The 16,050-nt window shown below is 39.4% G+C and overlaps 1 protein-coding gene across 1 annotated transcript in view; it reads right to left on the bottom strand.

Annotated features, from left to right (window-relative positions):
- The window catches only part of LOC126407279 (inactive ubiquitin carboxyl-terminal hydrolase 54-like), a 67,041-nt gene extending 52,853 nt beyond the window's left edge, over positions 1-14,188 (bottom strand). The window contains exon 1 of the mRNA XM_050072092.1: positions 14,015-14,188. The gene's annotated coding sequence lies outside the window, so the exon portion shown is untranslated. The remainder of the gene's footprint in view (positions 1-14,014) is intronic.
- Positions 14,189-16,050: the final 1,862 nt, after the last annotated feature.

Raw genomic sequence — 16,050 nt, 5'->3', positions numbered from 1 at the left:
AGGACATGAAATGATGGCAAATCTGGTTAGCTCAGATTGTCCTGAAAAAAACAACAACAAGATATAGCATGTGTATGTAGCCTTTATAATGACTGTGATATGAGCTTAAAAGTAAAGGCAGTAAAAATACCCCAAAAATGCCTAGGGCCCATAGGGTTATGGTAAAACTGGGGCCAGAAACTCAGCAATGATTATCATTAGAAAGTCCATGTTTAATCACTAGAGTCTGGTGTTGGACATAAAGTCATTCAGGAGTTAAACCTGTGAGCGGAAGTTGTGCTTTAATAGCAGTGTGTGTGATTGAGAGAGAGAGAGAGAGAGAGAGAGAGAGTGAGTGTGTGTGTGTGTGTATCGATCAGGGTATCGATCACATTGGAAACACAGGAGGACATGTCAGGATCAATCTGTGGCAGCTCACCGCAGCCTGCCACATCACACACTGCACTACTCATAATGTTCATAATAAACATGTTTATCATAATAAATCTCTGACAGATACACACACTGTACGACAAGTCATTACGGTGCCTTTAATTATTCATCATCAGGTAAATAATTCAGATAAATATTTGATTATAACATATTAATACTTTATCAGCTTCTGCAAACACTCTGTGTAAATGTGTCACAGTCTTAGTACTACTACTAATATTACCACCAGATTGATTCTTCATATTCACTCGAGTGATTGCTGCAAATACAACTGTGACAGAAGTAATGACACCACCACATAAACAAACTGATTGATAGTTTTTGAGTCGCCATGAAAATTAAATCTAAAAAGCGTTTACAGACCACTGCAGTCCAACAACAGACATCCAGCCACTAACACACTGAGTAGGTCCTGAGTACTTAGTTCAACTTTCTGCGAGGTAACTTTGTTTTCTTTCTCTTTGAGAATGAGGTGGGGACAGAACAAGTCTTCCAAATTAAGTGACAGAATAAGTTGTTTGTTCATGTCCACTAGAAAGATGCATTCAAATGTTTTCTGATCTGATGCTCCTATCAACAGGAGCAAACTGTGCCTTCAAATCTGTTGAGATAAGTTAAATAAAATAAAACATTATTCATCCTGAGGGAAACTGTTGTGCAACAGTTGCAGTACAAAGTTGGAAAGAGTGCAAAAAAGTTCACACCGAAATCAAAAACACATATTTTTCCTCTTACCTGTAGTGTTATTAATCAATCTAGATTGTTTTGGTGTGAGTTGCAGAGTGTTGGAGATATCAGCCGTAGAGATGTCTGTCTTCTCTTGAATATAATGGAACTAGATGGCACTCAGCTTGTGGTGCTCAAAGTGCCAAAAAATTAATGTGAAAAACTCAATAGCAATGTGTCTTTCCAGAAATCTTAACCTAGTTACTCAAGATAATCCACAGAACTTGTTGTGAGCAGTTTTATGTAGAAACAATTTTCTTTCAACCAAACTACACCCGCCAATCATATCACTGTGCAGAAGGAAGTGTGCATCCACTGCTAGCTCACCTAGATACACACTTCCTTCTGCAAGGTGATATGGTTGGCAGGTGTAGTTCAGTAGAAAGAAAATAGTTCCTTCATAAAACTGCTCACAACAAGGTCTGTGGATAATCTTCAGTAACAGGGTCATGGTTTCTGGAAAGAGAAGTGCTGTTGAGTTTTTCAAATGTATTTTATGGCGCTTTGAGCACCACAAGCTGAGTGCCATCTAGTTCCATTATATAGGCAGACATCTCTACAGCCATTATCTTCAACATGCAGCAACTCACAACAAAACAATGTAGACTAATATACAGCACTATGGGTAAGAGGAAAGATGTGATTGATTTTGGGGTGAACTGTCCCATTGATGGAAGGTGTTTTAAATGTAAATTACTGTTTTAAAGTAAATCTGTTTATGATGTGGTTATGGTTTGGTTCAGGCTCAAAAACAACTTGGTAAGATTCCGGGAAGGATCATGGTTTGGCATAGATGACTGATAAGGGCGAAGGGACCTTTGTAGTAGGATGTTGTTTAGCATTAAGACTAGAAGCAGGGGGAGACAGCTAGCCTTGCTCTATCCAAAGTTAAAAAATACTTTACAAACATCTCTAAAGCTCTCCAGTCAACATGTTGTACATCATTTATCTAATGTGGACACAAACAGAAGAATAAAAAACAGTTTTAATGTGGGACGAAACAACTTTCCAAAGTCTTGTCATCACTGAAAAGTCTTTTAAGGCCTAGACATACCAAACCGACATCAAAGAACTCGTTTGGACAAAGGTCAACAGTTGCGTTGCCTAAGGTCACCTGTGTCTAGACCAAAAAGTTCCACTTGAACACATCCTAAGACTACAGATGAACAGCCAACTAGCACATACGTTCTGTGCCTGCATGAAAGAAAATAACTCTCTATACCAGCAGGTGGCAGTACTCTGTATTCAGAATTCAAAAAGAGAAAGTTAACCAGTTAGCACATTAACAACACAACCCAAAGTTGAAAGAACAAATGATATTTACCATGCGCTAGCAAACAACAGCACAAACAATTACAAACCGTCTTGGCTAAAGAGCTCAATGGCTAAAAAACTGATCTTACCATATAGATAAGTTTTATTTGATATCATGCCCTCTTGACTTTAGCCGTTTGTTTACGTTCCTCACTTCTGCTTCTTTTCTCGTGCACAGAGCTGAACTGCCAATCAGAGTGATTTCATTCACCAGTGGGCTCTGACAGCTCTAACGCCAATTCAACACGCTGAATTGCCAAAAAATAAAAAGCCAACTAGTGCCGATGGTGCAGGATAGACCGAAAAAACTATGGCGACAGATGCTAACCATAGGCTTGACATTGACCAATGGCCGACCTTCAGTGTGGGTTGTCAGGGCTCTAGAAGCCAAGACACCTTCTCCTCCATCACATCCCCTGTGGTGAATGTATTGTTTTAATTAACAACAGTGTTTTCATCATTGATACGTGGACATAGAAAGTAAAAATATACTATAACCAGAGCTTTAACAGTGAAAATAAAGCTGATTGGAAAACAGTTTTCCTGTCTGTACGTCTTACATTTTATTTCTCACGTTAAACATTCAGCATCCACAGTAATATACTAGTAAAATCAGAGTGGTTCTCCCACTACTAACTACAACCAACTGCTGCTGCCACATCCAATGCTGCCTGTAAAAACACAATATCCACCAGAGCTAACAGAGCTTCATAAGAACAGTGTAAACAAGAGGGTGAAATATGTGAGAGAGATGGCACGCAGTCAAAATGTGGTTAAAAATAAATTCATGATGTTTAATGAAATAAAACATGAAGAAGCAGTTTGTCTCATGTGGAGCTGAGAAGAGTGTTTGGGTGGAGAACAGATCTGAACCACAAACATTCCTCTGGTGGAAACTCCTCAGCCTGGTTTCTATTAAACAGGGCTGAAGTGGGCCGAACAGGGCTAAATAGAGCTGTGCAGAGCTCCTCACTTATTACCCTGTATATCGATCGATCGTTCTCCACTGAGGGAACATTTCTCTTGTTTCGTTGGACTGGATGATTCAGGTTACATGTGTTCTCAGATAAAGTCTCATTTGTTTTCCTCTTCTTTCTCCCCACAAAGTTAAGCAGTACATTTAATCAAGTACCTGGACTTTACTCAAGTATTTCCATTTTATGCTACTTTATACTTCTACTCCATGACCTCTCAGAGGGAAATACCGTACTTCATACTCCACTACATTTATCTGGCAGGAAGTCATTATGCATTACTGTAGATGACGCCCTCAGGTACTATTTCAACTAGTTGAAATCTATTACTATTATTCTGAAAAAGGCCATCCTGCATATGAGTAGGCCTAATTTTACTTTAGGTACTTTTTACGCAATTTTTCTTTGTATTTTACTTAAAGGTTAAGTGCATAGGATTTAGGGGGTTTTAGTGGCATCTAGTGATGAGGATGGCAAATTACAACCAGCTGAAACTTCTCCTGTTTAGAATTCCTCCAGTGTTCTTTGTTCAGGAGGTTTGTAACATGTGCTAAATTATCCGCAGAGGTCTCTTCCTCTCCAAAACAAACAAACCATATGATTTAAACTGATAAAAACACTGAATAAAGCAGTTTCATATTACAAAAAAAAGTGTTTCTTTGACACTGTTAGAGAGGTCGCAGACAGGCCCCTAGCCCAGCACCTGCTAATGTGTGCTCACCTTTTTTCTCTGATAACTGAAGATCCAGGGACTGGTTGCACAAAAGTTTTCTACTTAAGTATGACATTTAAGACTTAATTTCTCCTTAGCTGAGGGACTTACACAGTTGCACAGAATCCCTTAAAAGGTTTCCTTGGTTAAGGAAAAAAAATACCGCATTGAGAGAGATTTTACAGCAGTAAAAGTTTCCACGGAGATTGTTTGTTTGCTCTGACTCACGCTTGTGATGCCTGTTATCGTCTCACAAGGTTGTCTTATAGCTAGATAGTGAAAGAATGGCAGAAGAAAAGAAGAGAAGAAAAACATATTGGTCAGAGGAGGAGACGATTATACTTCTAGAGGAGCACAATCATAGAAAACACAAACTACAAAGTAAATTTACCCCAAATACCAAAAATTTGTTCAGTCAAACTATACTGCAAAATCAAAAGTGTATCCACTGGGTTCTCCTGGTTGCAGAATACTCTTCTCAGGGTGTGTTAGTCTTTTCATTATCACCATAATCTCAGTCTTGTTGTAGTTGCAGATTGTTTATTGTTTGGTTGCCTTTTGTGCAACAGTCTAGGGGTTCCTTAAGTATAAGACAAAGACAGACAAGGAAAAAAAACATAAATACTTGAGCGAACATTTTAAGGAAACCTTAAGCGGAGGACTTAAGGATGTTTGTGCAACCAATTTTATTTTCAGGAAACATTAACCAGGACTTCTTAACCCAAGATGAGTTGTGCAACTGTCCTCAGACATTCAGGAGGTTTTTAGTATTTTTGCTGCAGTAGAGAATCTGAATCTTTTTAAGACTTTTTTTATTTTACTTTTTAACTAAATTTAAGATTTTTGGAACACTGCAGGAAAGTAAGTTAAGGTAAGCATGTGGCCCTGTGCAGAGGTAGATTTTATATACGATTATTTCTTTTTTTTCCTTTTTTTTGAGTGATTTAACAATTTGCCAGCAGGTAAGCACACCAATAAAGTACAAAAACAGAATTAGGTTAAGTGTTAGGTTTAAAGGTTTGTAACAATAGAAATGTGGACTTTTACCCAGAAGAACTCGACTCATTTTGACAAAAATTAAAAGATGAATAAATTAGAATAGCTTTAATGATTGTGGCAATTAAGGCCACAAAAATTAAAATCTAAGACTTTTTTAAGACTTTAAAAGGCCTGATATTTAAGACTTTTTAAAGTTTGCAGACACCCTGATCTGAATAATTCTTCCACCACTGAAGGAAAAGTAAAACAAAGTAAAGGTGAAGAGTTTGTAGAGTGATGACACAGAGGGAAAGTCGGACTGTCAGATGGATGCTTGTCCTTGAAAAAAATCTGCCTGTGCACAGTACACGTAGTACATATATGGAACTAATACTTGTACTTTATGAGTATTAAAGCTATTTGGCTGTCATGTCTGGATTTTAAATCCCATCTGTCACAGAGTCAGACTGTCTCAGACTCACCAAACTTTACTTTTGAATGAAACCTGCTAAATGGCTAAATTAACTGACCATAACTTAACCTGATCTTGTTGTCAGATTAAAAGCGCAGCAGCAGCACTCAGAGTTTCCAGCAGAGGAAAAGGTTCGGCCCAGTTTCAACCCCCCGGTGTGAAGTTCCACTGCAGTGTGACAGGAACACGACGAGATGACGTTTATCGCTGTGAACGTTTGTGGCAGCAGGTCTGAGTAAACAGATGTTATCTGGTAAATTCAACAGTGCTCACTGAAAACATCTGTGTGACGTATGTCCTAAGGGTGGCGCTAGAGGAAAGGTCAGGAGGCCAACAAAGTCATTAGCAGCTATATTTTATATCTAAGTCTCAGATGGAGTATGGCTGGATGAAACCAGAGAGAGCAAACACTCCAGAGCTGCGTCAGACTGAAAACTACTGGAGAACCTAAACACGAGCACAAACAGGCAACACATCATCACCCTGTTTACACATGCTTTAAGGCTTTGATCACTGGTTTCTACTTTCTTTGCCCCACTTCATCTGGTTCAAAAAACGTTTCATAATCAATTATAAATGGAGACACTCCTTCTCTCTGTTCTCCATGTTGGGACATTTAAACTGTTTCTGTCCAGAGAGGATCAGACCGAGCAGGGCGAGCAGCAGGGAGGAGGTCAGAGGTCACAGCACATGGACAACAGTGATTAGTGGGACGCCACAGCAAAAAACAGCCACCACAGTGAAGCACAATGTCAAATTAAAGCAAATATAAGCATATTTTTTTCCACAAAAGGTAGAAGTTAATAAGATGGAAACATGTCATGCTTTTACTATGAAGGAGCACTGAGCTACATTGCCATGGTGACGCAGAAGACAAAAGATGCAACAGCTGGTTTTATTTATCTGTGAACCACTTGTAGTGGTTAAAAGAACAGAATCGCACTTGGAAGTATAAAGTAGCCTCAAGTACAAGTATGTGAATGTATAATTTAGTGCTGTAGTTGAGTAAATGTACTTCAAAGTGTAAAGACAGAAATGAACACAACTCATAGAGCTAATAAAATACAACAAATAATTAAAATGGAGATTTCTAGAATAAAATTGTAATAATATTATTTTGATCCTTATTATTAATAATATATATTATATTATTATAATGCCCTTTTCATCAAAAGATCTCAAAGTGCTACAGGTTAAAAACAAAGAACGATAACAAATAATAATAATAATAATGAAAAAGGGAATGGAAGGGAATAAAAACAAGATGAGCAGTTATTTAAAAGGTTTAAAAACAAAAACATCTAAGGGGGACCAAAAGCTATTGCATCCCTGGGAGGAGAGGGGGCAGCAGCTCTGAGATGGACCTTTGGTACGTGGGTACTGAATCAAATTCAGCCAGTGTTAACGCCCCTGTGCCGGGTGTCACAGTGGGCTGGTGGCCAGCAGCAGTGACAGCACCAGGTCTAATCTGTGTAACAGCAGCAACAGAAAGTTTGCTGATCCAGGGGGGAGTCAGGGCTGTCGGCTGCTGACTGGGGGTCCATCTTTGGAGCTGCTGCCTGCTCCTCCTAGCCAGGTGGTCTGTAGCAGCGGGGAGTTAGGCCACAGACACACTGATTGGAGGCTCGAGCTAACACTAGCTACATAAACATGAACTTGAAGCCTCAGCCTTTGCCTCCAGTTAGCTGGGGGCTAAACTATCAGCGACATTTTCTCTACATCTCTGAAAGATTTCGCCGACACTGACACATGTTTAAACTCTTTTTCAGAAATCTATCTTCCTTTTTTGGGTTGCTTTGCAGGGTAGGTAGTTGTTGCCAATGCTGGAAAAGCAACTTTGTTTGCAGGATTCTTTGCCATTGAATCAGGCTTTCATTGACAGGACGCATACGAAGAACAGCCAATTGGAATGCTCTCTTTCTGAAATGACCTGTGATTGGCCAAAGTCTCCCGTCACAGGATAGATTTACTAAAGCCTGAACGCAGAGCCAAGAGGAGGAGCAGAAGTCTAGTTTTCTCTCAGTCCACTTAAATTACAACATGCTCAGTTTATAATGGGATTTTGCCCAGTGACATCATAAACAAACTGCCTACCCCTGCTTTAACTCTTACATTATCATTTCTTTCTTGTAAAAATTACCACTGTAACGCTTGATTTGTTTTACCTTTTCTTTAAAACAGGACTGAATTTTCACATTATATTATATTATGAATTCTATACATTAAATTTATACAATATATGAATATAATTTCATTTGTTCCTGGTTACCCTGCACATTAACTAAAAATCTAACTTTTTCCATTTTACTTTGAGATGTATTTGAACAAGTTCTGTTCCAGTTTATGACAGTTTTCGTGTCAGTTTCAGGGCAGTTTGATAGTAAAACCTGACGACTGTGCGATGTTGTTTTTCCGGTGAGAAGCTGCGGTTGTGTAACGGACTGCGATGAACAGTTTGTGCTGTCAGAACGTGTTTTCAAACACAACAATGAGTCACTTCCATCTTCTCCCAGCGTTGTGTTTGATGGTCACTGTCCCTCTCAGTGTTTGTGATGACGAACAAAGAGCTCAGTGAAGTGAGAGCGAAGACTCGTCTCATTCAGCTCGCAGACAAAATGCTGCAGTGATTTAAATACAAAGAGTCTGAGAGAGAAACTGTGCTGACCTGCTACTGCTTCCTGCTCATTACGGTGTGTGTGTGTGTGTGTGTGTGTGTGTGTGTGTGTGTGTGTGCGTGCCCGTGTGTGTGTGTGTGTGTGTGTGTGTGTTTACTGGTTTTGGTGGGGGGCATCCTGTTTAAACCAGTTTACTCCTGATGGATTTTTAAAGACTGTTTCAAACAATAAACAATACTGATGATGATGATGATGATGATGATGATGATGATGATGATGGTAAAAATACCCACTAGGCAAAATTTTAGAGTTTCAACTTATGGAGCCCCCAAAGTCCTTAAAGAATATATGTTGTAATAAATCTTATGAGCATATTTCATATCTTGTAGAGCAGATGTAGTGGTGAAAAGGTATTCAGATCTTTTACTTAAGTAAAAGTAGCAACACTAGAAATACTCATACTCGTACCAATTACCAGTGGTAAAGTACCTTAAAGCCACACTTGAGTACAAGTGCAGATATCTTCAGAAAATGACTTCGGTAGAAGTTTAAGTATTAGTCTAAGGGCGCATTCACACCAGGATAGTCCGGGGGACTTGGTTTGATTGGGCAGAGAATGGCGAAAATTTTCACACCTTCATTTCGTTCGGTTCACTTTCACACTGCACGTTTTAAAGCAGACCAAACCGCCTGGACAACGTCACACAGTTAGAACAGCTGCTCGTTTGGGGGCGGTATTGCTCGAAACGACAACTGACCAGAAAGAAAAAAAGCATGAGGAAGAAGAAAGCCCAGCTAATCGATTGGCTAGGACCGAAAACGGAAATCCATCCCCTTCAGTCGGCTTGGTCACCACAAAAACACCAAAATGCAGTGCGCTCTACGTCACTTCCTCTCTTTGGTTCGCTGGATAGTCCATTTGTATTTCCCATTGTAAGCGAAACACACCAGGGCTCACTTGCAAGTGAACCGAGACCCCCGGTTTTCAAGCGGACCAGGGTTCCTTTAAAGCGGACCAAATAGCGTCAGTGTGTCCATCCATCCTTTCCTTACCTATTTTGTAGTAACTGACAGAGTCTCAGCGGAAATTTATTGGATTAAGGGAATACTATCTATTTAGGAAATGTAGTGGAGTAAAAGTGAAAGGTGACAGAAAAATAAAAACTCAAGTTAAGTACAAATACTAGAAAATACTTAAGTACTGTTTTTTTAGGGCTTCTTTGCCTTTAATCGATGGGACAGTTGTTTTAGCATGAAGGAAGGAGAAAGAGGGAGGATGACATGCAGCAAAGGGCCGTAGGTTAGTATCCTTGCTGCTGCAAGGGCAAAGCCTTTAAACATGGGGCACCTGCTCTACCAGGTGAGCTAATGGGCGCCCTTACTGAAGTATTATGACTTCAGTACATGACGCCACTGTGAATTATGCAGAATGGGCTATTTCAGAATAATATATATTATTGGATTATAAATATTGATGCATTAATGTGTTGCAGCTGGTAAAGATTGAGCTCACTTTAATTACTTTTTATACTTCTCGGTAGTTAAATGTAAAATAATATATCACAGTTTATTAGTTGGGTTGTGTTTGAATCATCTGAACATGAAGTGGAGTAAAAAGTACAATATTTAGTGAAGAAGAAGTATAAAGTAGCAGAAAATGAAGTAAAGTGCAAGTGCCTCAAATTGCACTTGAGTACATGTACTTTGTCACGGTGGGAAAAGTTCAAAACAAGTTTTTCCAAGAACTCACACAGAGACGTGTCAGTGTTAGAGTGTAAACATAAAAGACGTCATGTTCAGTCAGCTGTGAGATTTTATGGTATCGCTTGTTGTGTCGGCTGTCTGCAGTTTGAACATTAAGGCAAGCTAAAGTACCGGACAAATGTTGATCTCAAACGCACCATGTCAGGTCACTCACTCTCCAGGACCGCCAGTGTTACTTGAATAAGTAAACACTGACCAACGGGACCAGACTGGCTGACCCGTATGCTCTCACTCAGTGGATGGATGATGTCACAGGAAGCCAGTCTTACAAAGGAGGATGACACTTTAACGGTTTCCTTGCTTTCAAAGCTAACGTTAGCTAATGTGCTAAAAAGTCAGCGTTATGGAGAAATCCAATATGTCTCTTAATCCCTCCCCAGTTTCTGATGAGGTGGACATGATAACCCTTAATACACATAACGTTATTCATCCCTACAACAGGAAATACTTTTTCCCTAACCTGATATGAAGTGTGGTGGAGTCATGTTTTGCCTCCAGCTAATAAAAATGGCGTCATCGTGAGAACAGCCCTAAAAGCGTCTATATATCACCTGTGATTTCACATGTGACCTTTTAAGAGGAACACCTGTAAGCTGCCTGTTTTCTGCCATGTTATCACTTATGAATTTCCAAAACGGATAAATATGAAAAAAGGACTTCTGGTTGAAGCAACTGAACACACACAAACAAACTGTTATGTGACACCGTGCATATGTTGCAGTTACAGTCTGTGTGTGTGTGTGTGTGTGTGTTTGTGTTTGTCTACTTCCTGCATGACATCATCCTTACCGTTCCATTGTATTACATCTGCACTGTTTACTCTCCCAGTCATATGATGGTACCACACACATACACACTTACACACACTTACACAGCCCGGGGCAGTAATGACTCATTTAATACACACTTTGAGTGTATGTACAGACTGTTAGCACCTGTTTACTCTGTCACACACTGACACCTGTAACACTTTAAACTACCTATCATACACTTACTATTGGTATTAATATGTCTATTACTTTGCTTTTAAAGCTTCAATCTGTATAATGAAGATGTTTTACGAGGGACAAATGGACAAGAGACAAATTATTCATGTTTTAAAGAGGTAAAGAATTAATTAATCTAACTGATAAAGGAGGTTTCTGGAAATATCTACAGCTAATGAAAAGTGCAGACAACAAGACTTTTTCCCCGCAGCCCAAAACTGTGTTGATATTGACCTTGGGAAACGACTCTGATGGACAGATTTAATTAAAAAACAATAATAATCATATATTTTATAAACTGCAGCACAGATTTCACACATAAAACAAAGTAAAATATCATCAGCCTGTAAATTTATTTCCATCTGACAGAACAAAGCCTTCAGATATTAAAGTTATAATTATTTAAGCAGCACTGGTTTTACTGGATCATCCAGTGGTGGTTATAAAATCAGCTTTATTCATATTTTTATTGCAGTTATTAATTATTTAATATGCACTTAATGAATTGTTTTCCAAGTAGCAGGGTGCAAACTGTCATCTCTGCTGTTACTGGATCCTTTCCATTTGTTGTTGAGCCAAGTGAATCCTTATTAACTGGTTTCGTCATCATTCTAACGTCTAATGTGGAGATATTTTTAGAGCTAAAACACTTGATGGATCGCTCTTTGATCAGAAACACAGAGTCTCAAAGTTTGGAGTTTGTAACTCAGCCAGTTTGTAGAAACTTTGAGCCCAAGAATGTTTTGTGAATATGGCCCCAGAACTATTAGCAGAGTTGAAGGTTTTGTCCAAACTCTGCTGTTAACTAAGGTGGATTTTTTGGTGCCATGCCCATGTTCAACAGACCAAATTTCAAAGCCCCATTAATTCTAAAAATGTCCCAGTGGACCACGGGCCAATTTCTCCAACCGTACGTTACCCCAAAAACAAACGCCCATTGCTCCAAAGTCCCGTTTCTCCAAAAAGACAAACTGCCTACGGTGAGTTTCAGTTTCCCAGCAGCGTTTGAGCCACCAAACCATGTATTTAAGCAAAAACATGATCTTCTCCGAACCATAACCAAGTGGTTTTTGTGCCAAACATAATCACACATTCAGCACAGCGCTGTTAAGAAATGTAAAACTTCAACTATCTACTAAAAATAATGTACAAATATAACTTATTTGTACAATACGAACATTATTTCTGGGTTCTGGGTTGTGCGTCTTTTCAAAAAAGGGAATTCAGAGCTACAGGCGTTTGTTGTTTTGGGATAATGAGCATTCAGAGAATTGGGATTTCGGTCAAATGAGACATTTTTTGGATGAACATGGCTGCAGAATTTTGGCCAGTCCCTGATTTTTTCTCCTCTGGTTGAGCTTAGCCAAGCGGTTTCTGCTTCCTGTCTGATTGCCACTCAACAGGTCGAGGAGGTTAAGGGTCAGAGGTGAGAGCAACGAGAAAAAGGATGGAGGACTGTCACAAATGCAAGAAGAGAGCAGGAAACTGCAATTTTAAATGATCCAGTATGAATGTATTTCCCCTCCACAAACCCAAACAAGCAGAGCGTTCGTCCACAGAGTTACAGCAACCAAAGAACAGGGAGTGACGTCGAACCAAAGCCAAACTGACCACTAAACCAAATTACAGACAGAGCTCTGAAGCAGTCCGTTCCTCCTCCTCCTCACCAGAGCTGCCAACACGCCTGATGTTTCCACACATATCACCATCAGTATAAAGAAAACATCACAACTGTTAGATGCCAAAAACACAACTGTGTTCAGTTGGGATCAAACTCTCCATGAGACAGACCTCACCTCACTTAGACCTGAACACCTCACTCCCGTAAAAACAAGCCTTTACCATCCAGCAGTGTTTTACAAAAACATCTCCTAATGTTGTTGCTTTGTGTCATGTTGAAACAGGAAAGAGACAAACTACTGCCACAAAGATGGAAGAAAAACTATTGATGATATTTTCCAACTGAAGGTCCAGTGTCTTAGATTTATGGGGATTCAGTGACATCTAGTGGTAAAGACTGAGGATTGCAACCAGCTGAAACTTCTCCTGTTCACCTATTTTCTCTGATAATTTCATGCTTCCTCCCCCTTTTTTTGATCCAGATGTTCAAGGGGAATTATTCACAGAGGTCTCTTCCTCTCTAAATCAAACTGACCCAGTGATTTAAACCCATAAAAACACTGAATAAAGCAGTTTAATGTTTAAAAAGGTGTGTTTTTCTTACCCTTTCTTCATGGAGTGGCTCCTAACTATGGTGGCCAACATGAAAACGTGAAAAGGTGAAAGTCCCTATATCTAGAGCCAGTGTTTTGTTTGTCCATTCTGGGCTACTGTAGAAAAATGGCAGTGCAATATGGCAATATCAGCAGACGAGGACCCGCTCCCTATGTAGATGGAAATGTCTCATTCTAAGGTAACCAAAACACAACAATTCTCATTTTCATTTTCAGCTGATCATACACTAAAAAAAATACACTGATTATATTACGTTCTATTTTTGCCAATATATCCCCCTAAATCCTTCACACTGGACCTTTAATCAATCAATAATTAAGCCTTAAAATGTCAGGAAATTGTGAAAAGTGTCCATCATTATTCCCACCGTCCACAGCAACAAAATAAAAAACTGTAAACAGCCCACAACCGAACGATATTTAGTTAACACTGATATGAAACAGAGAAAGGCAGCTTGAAAAAAAGCCTGATAGTACTGCTAAAAATATTATTACTGTGGCATGAAGATTTTCTTTCATTTGACAAAACCAGGGAACACACACCAAAAGTGTGCAGACAGTGGGCGTCCACATACTTCTGGCCATGTAGTGTAAACACAGATGGAGTTGCTAGTTACTGAGCTGAAGCAAAAACACCAGCATGCTCCTTTAAAGAGTTCAGGTCTTAAACCAACTTCCACAGTTTAGAGTTAGAGATAAAATGAGCAGATTTCTGAATGAAGTTTGGTGACATGATTCATCCACACATAGGAGAGAAGATTGAACATCTTCCTCTCCCTCATTCATTCCCCCCTGTGTCTCTCTCACCTTGACTAACAGCAGTATTCAAACGCATCCTCCTCTTCCTCCTCCTCCTCCTCCTCAGCCGGGCCTCCTTCCTCACACCGACGGCTCCTCTGTGAGAAAACACAGGGGTGATGAAGGCAGCTCGTTGCCTCCTCTTTTATCTTTATCTCTGTCCACGCTACGCTCGGCAGCCGTCTCCCAGGTGACTCAGCCACAGAATGACATCATCCTTGTCAGCACACACACCTGTTTCCTCAAAAAGCCCCACCCCCTTCGCTCCCGTGCACTTCCTGGATCTCTTAAAGGGGCAGTGTCGGTCAGAGTGCTGCTGCAGGGCAAAGACAACAGGTGAGTTTGTTTCCAACAGTAAGAGGAGAAAGACAGGACTGTAGCCGACATATTGATTTCATAAGGATGACTATCAATGTCAGGATATGTTATATTGTTATTGATTATTATTGATTGATTATTAGCCTCTTGTCTTTGAGGAAACCTGAAAGTGGTGGAGGAACTACTCAGATCATTGAGTGTAAGTTACAAATACCACCGTCTAAAAATGTTCCACTACAGGTAAAAGTCCTGATTTGAAGTAAAAGTACAGACATCTTATTGGCAAAATGTACTTATGTATTAAAACTAGAGATGCACGATATTGGATTTTTTGTCAATATCCAATATGCCGATGTGTAACAACTCATTTGACCGATAACCAATACCAATATCGATATATCCACTTTTTTCCCATCTAATTTTAGGTCTCTTCATTAAGTCTCTTCATTGTGGAATTAACATCATATTATGAATGCATACTCTTATAGTGATGGCCCACCAACAGATCGAGACATGAAATACACTACTTTTCAATGGATGTAAAATTCAGTCATTGTGTGAATTAAGAAAAAGCATGTTGGCTGATTCTGATGGTTCATTTTTAAAGCCGATATTGGCCGATACCGATGACATGCCGATATTATCGTGCATCTTTTTTCAGTGTTATATATATTATAGAATATTACAGTATATTATTATGTTTTTATCACCAAGGTATACATGTAAGAACATTTTAAAGTTGTGGTTCGTCAATGTGAAGCCACAGATACTTTGTATACTATTAGGTAGATTAGTGGTGCATCATACAAGATAAGAATATCGTGCCTTTTACATAAAAAATAAAAAGTAAAAAGTAATTATAAGGGTCAAAAATATAATGGAGTAGGGTATAAAACAAGGTATATATATATATATATATATATATGATTTTTAGACAGAACAAGACATTTGAAGACTTCATCTTCTGCTTTAGGGACATTTTCATTTTTTTATGACTTTTTAAAAAAATTGTTTTGGCATTTTCACCTATCCACCTTATTCCTGTGCTACTGTAGAAATGATTATGGGTGCAACTTGCGGTGAGATAGCAGAAATAGCAGTAAGCTGGTTACTTACACTGACTGCCTATACTTAGTCTTCGTAGCTAATCTTGGTTTGGTCTAGGTTTAGACAACAAAAGCAACAGGTTAGGATCGGAAAAAAATAGCAAGGTTTGACTTGGCTACCTTGCGGGAAGCGAACGCAGGCCCATCCACCACCACTCCCACCCACCCAACACAGACTTTTTGCCTATTTACAGACGATGTTATCAAGGCCGTATTTCCCCCTGACGCCACAGGGCACAGTTACACACTGACGGTGTCTGGCTACGTATAATGCTGACGTGAAAGGAATGAAGTGCCCAAGCGCTGGTTGGACTTTGGGATGAGACATTGTTGCTACTGTAGAAATGATTAAGGGTACAACTAGTGGGTGTAGCAGGGAGCTGGTTAGTCGCAGTGACTGTCTATGGTTATACTCAGTGGCTAATCTTGGTGGCTAACAACTGCTTGTTCTTTCTGACAGCAATTCACCTTCAATTTAGCAAATCCCGCTTTGTTTTTTAACACATATTTAACTAACATTAAATTAGCATTCTCTAACATGTCCTTGTGGAGCTCTGGTTGTTGCATTCACTGCATCTGTAACGTTACCACCAACCAGACTAAGCTAAATTTGTAGCTCCA

Source organism: Epinephelus moara, chromosome 19 (assembly GCF_006386435.1).
Source record: "Epinephelus moara isolate mb chromosome 19, YSFRI_EMoa_1.0, whole genome shotgun sequence".
Lineage (NCBI taxonomy): Eukaryota > Metazoa > Chordata > Actinopteri > Perciformes > Serranidae > Epinephelus > Epinephelus moara.
Note: the sequence above shows the minus strand (reverse complement) of the source record. Positions and strands in the feature narration are given on the sequence as shown.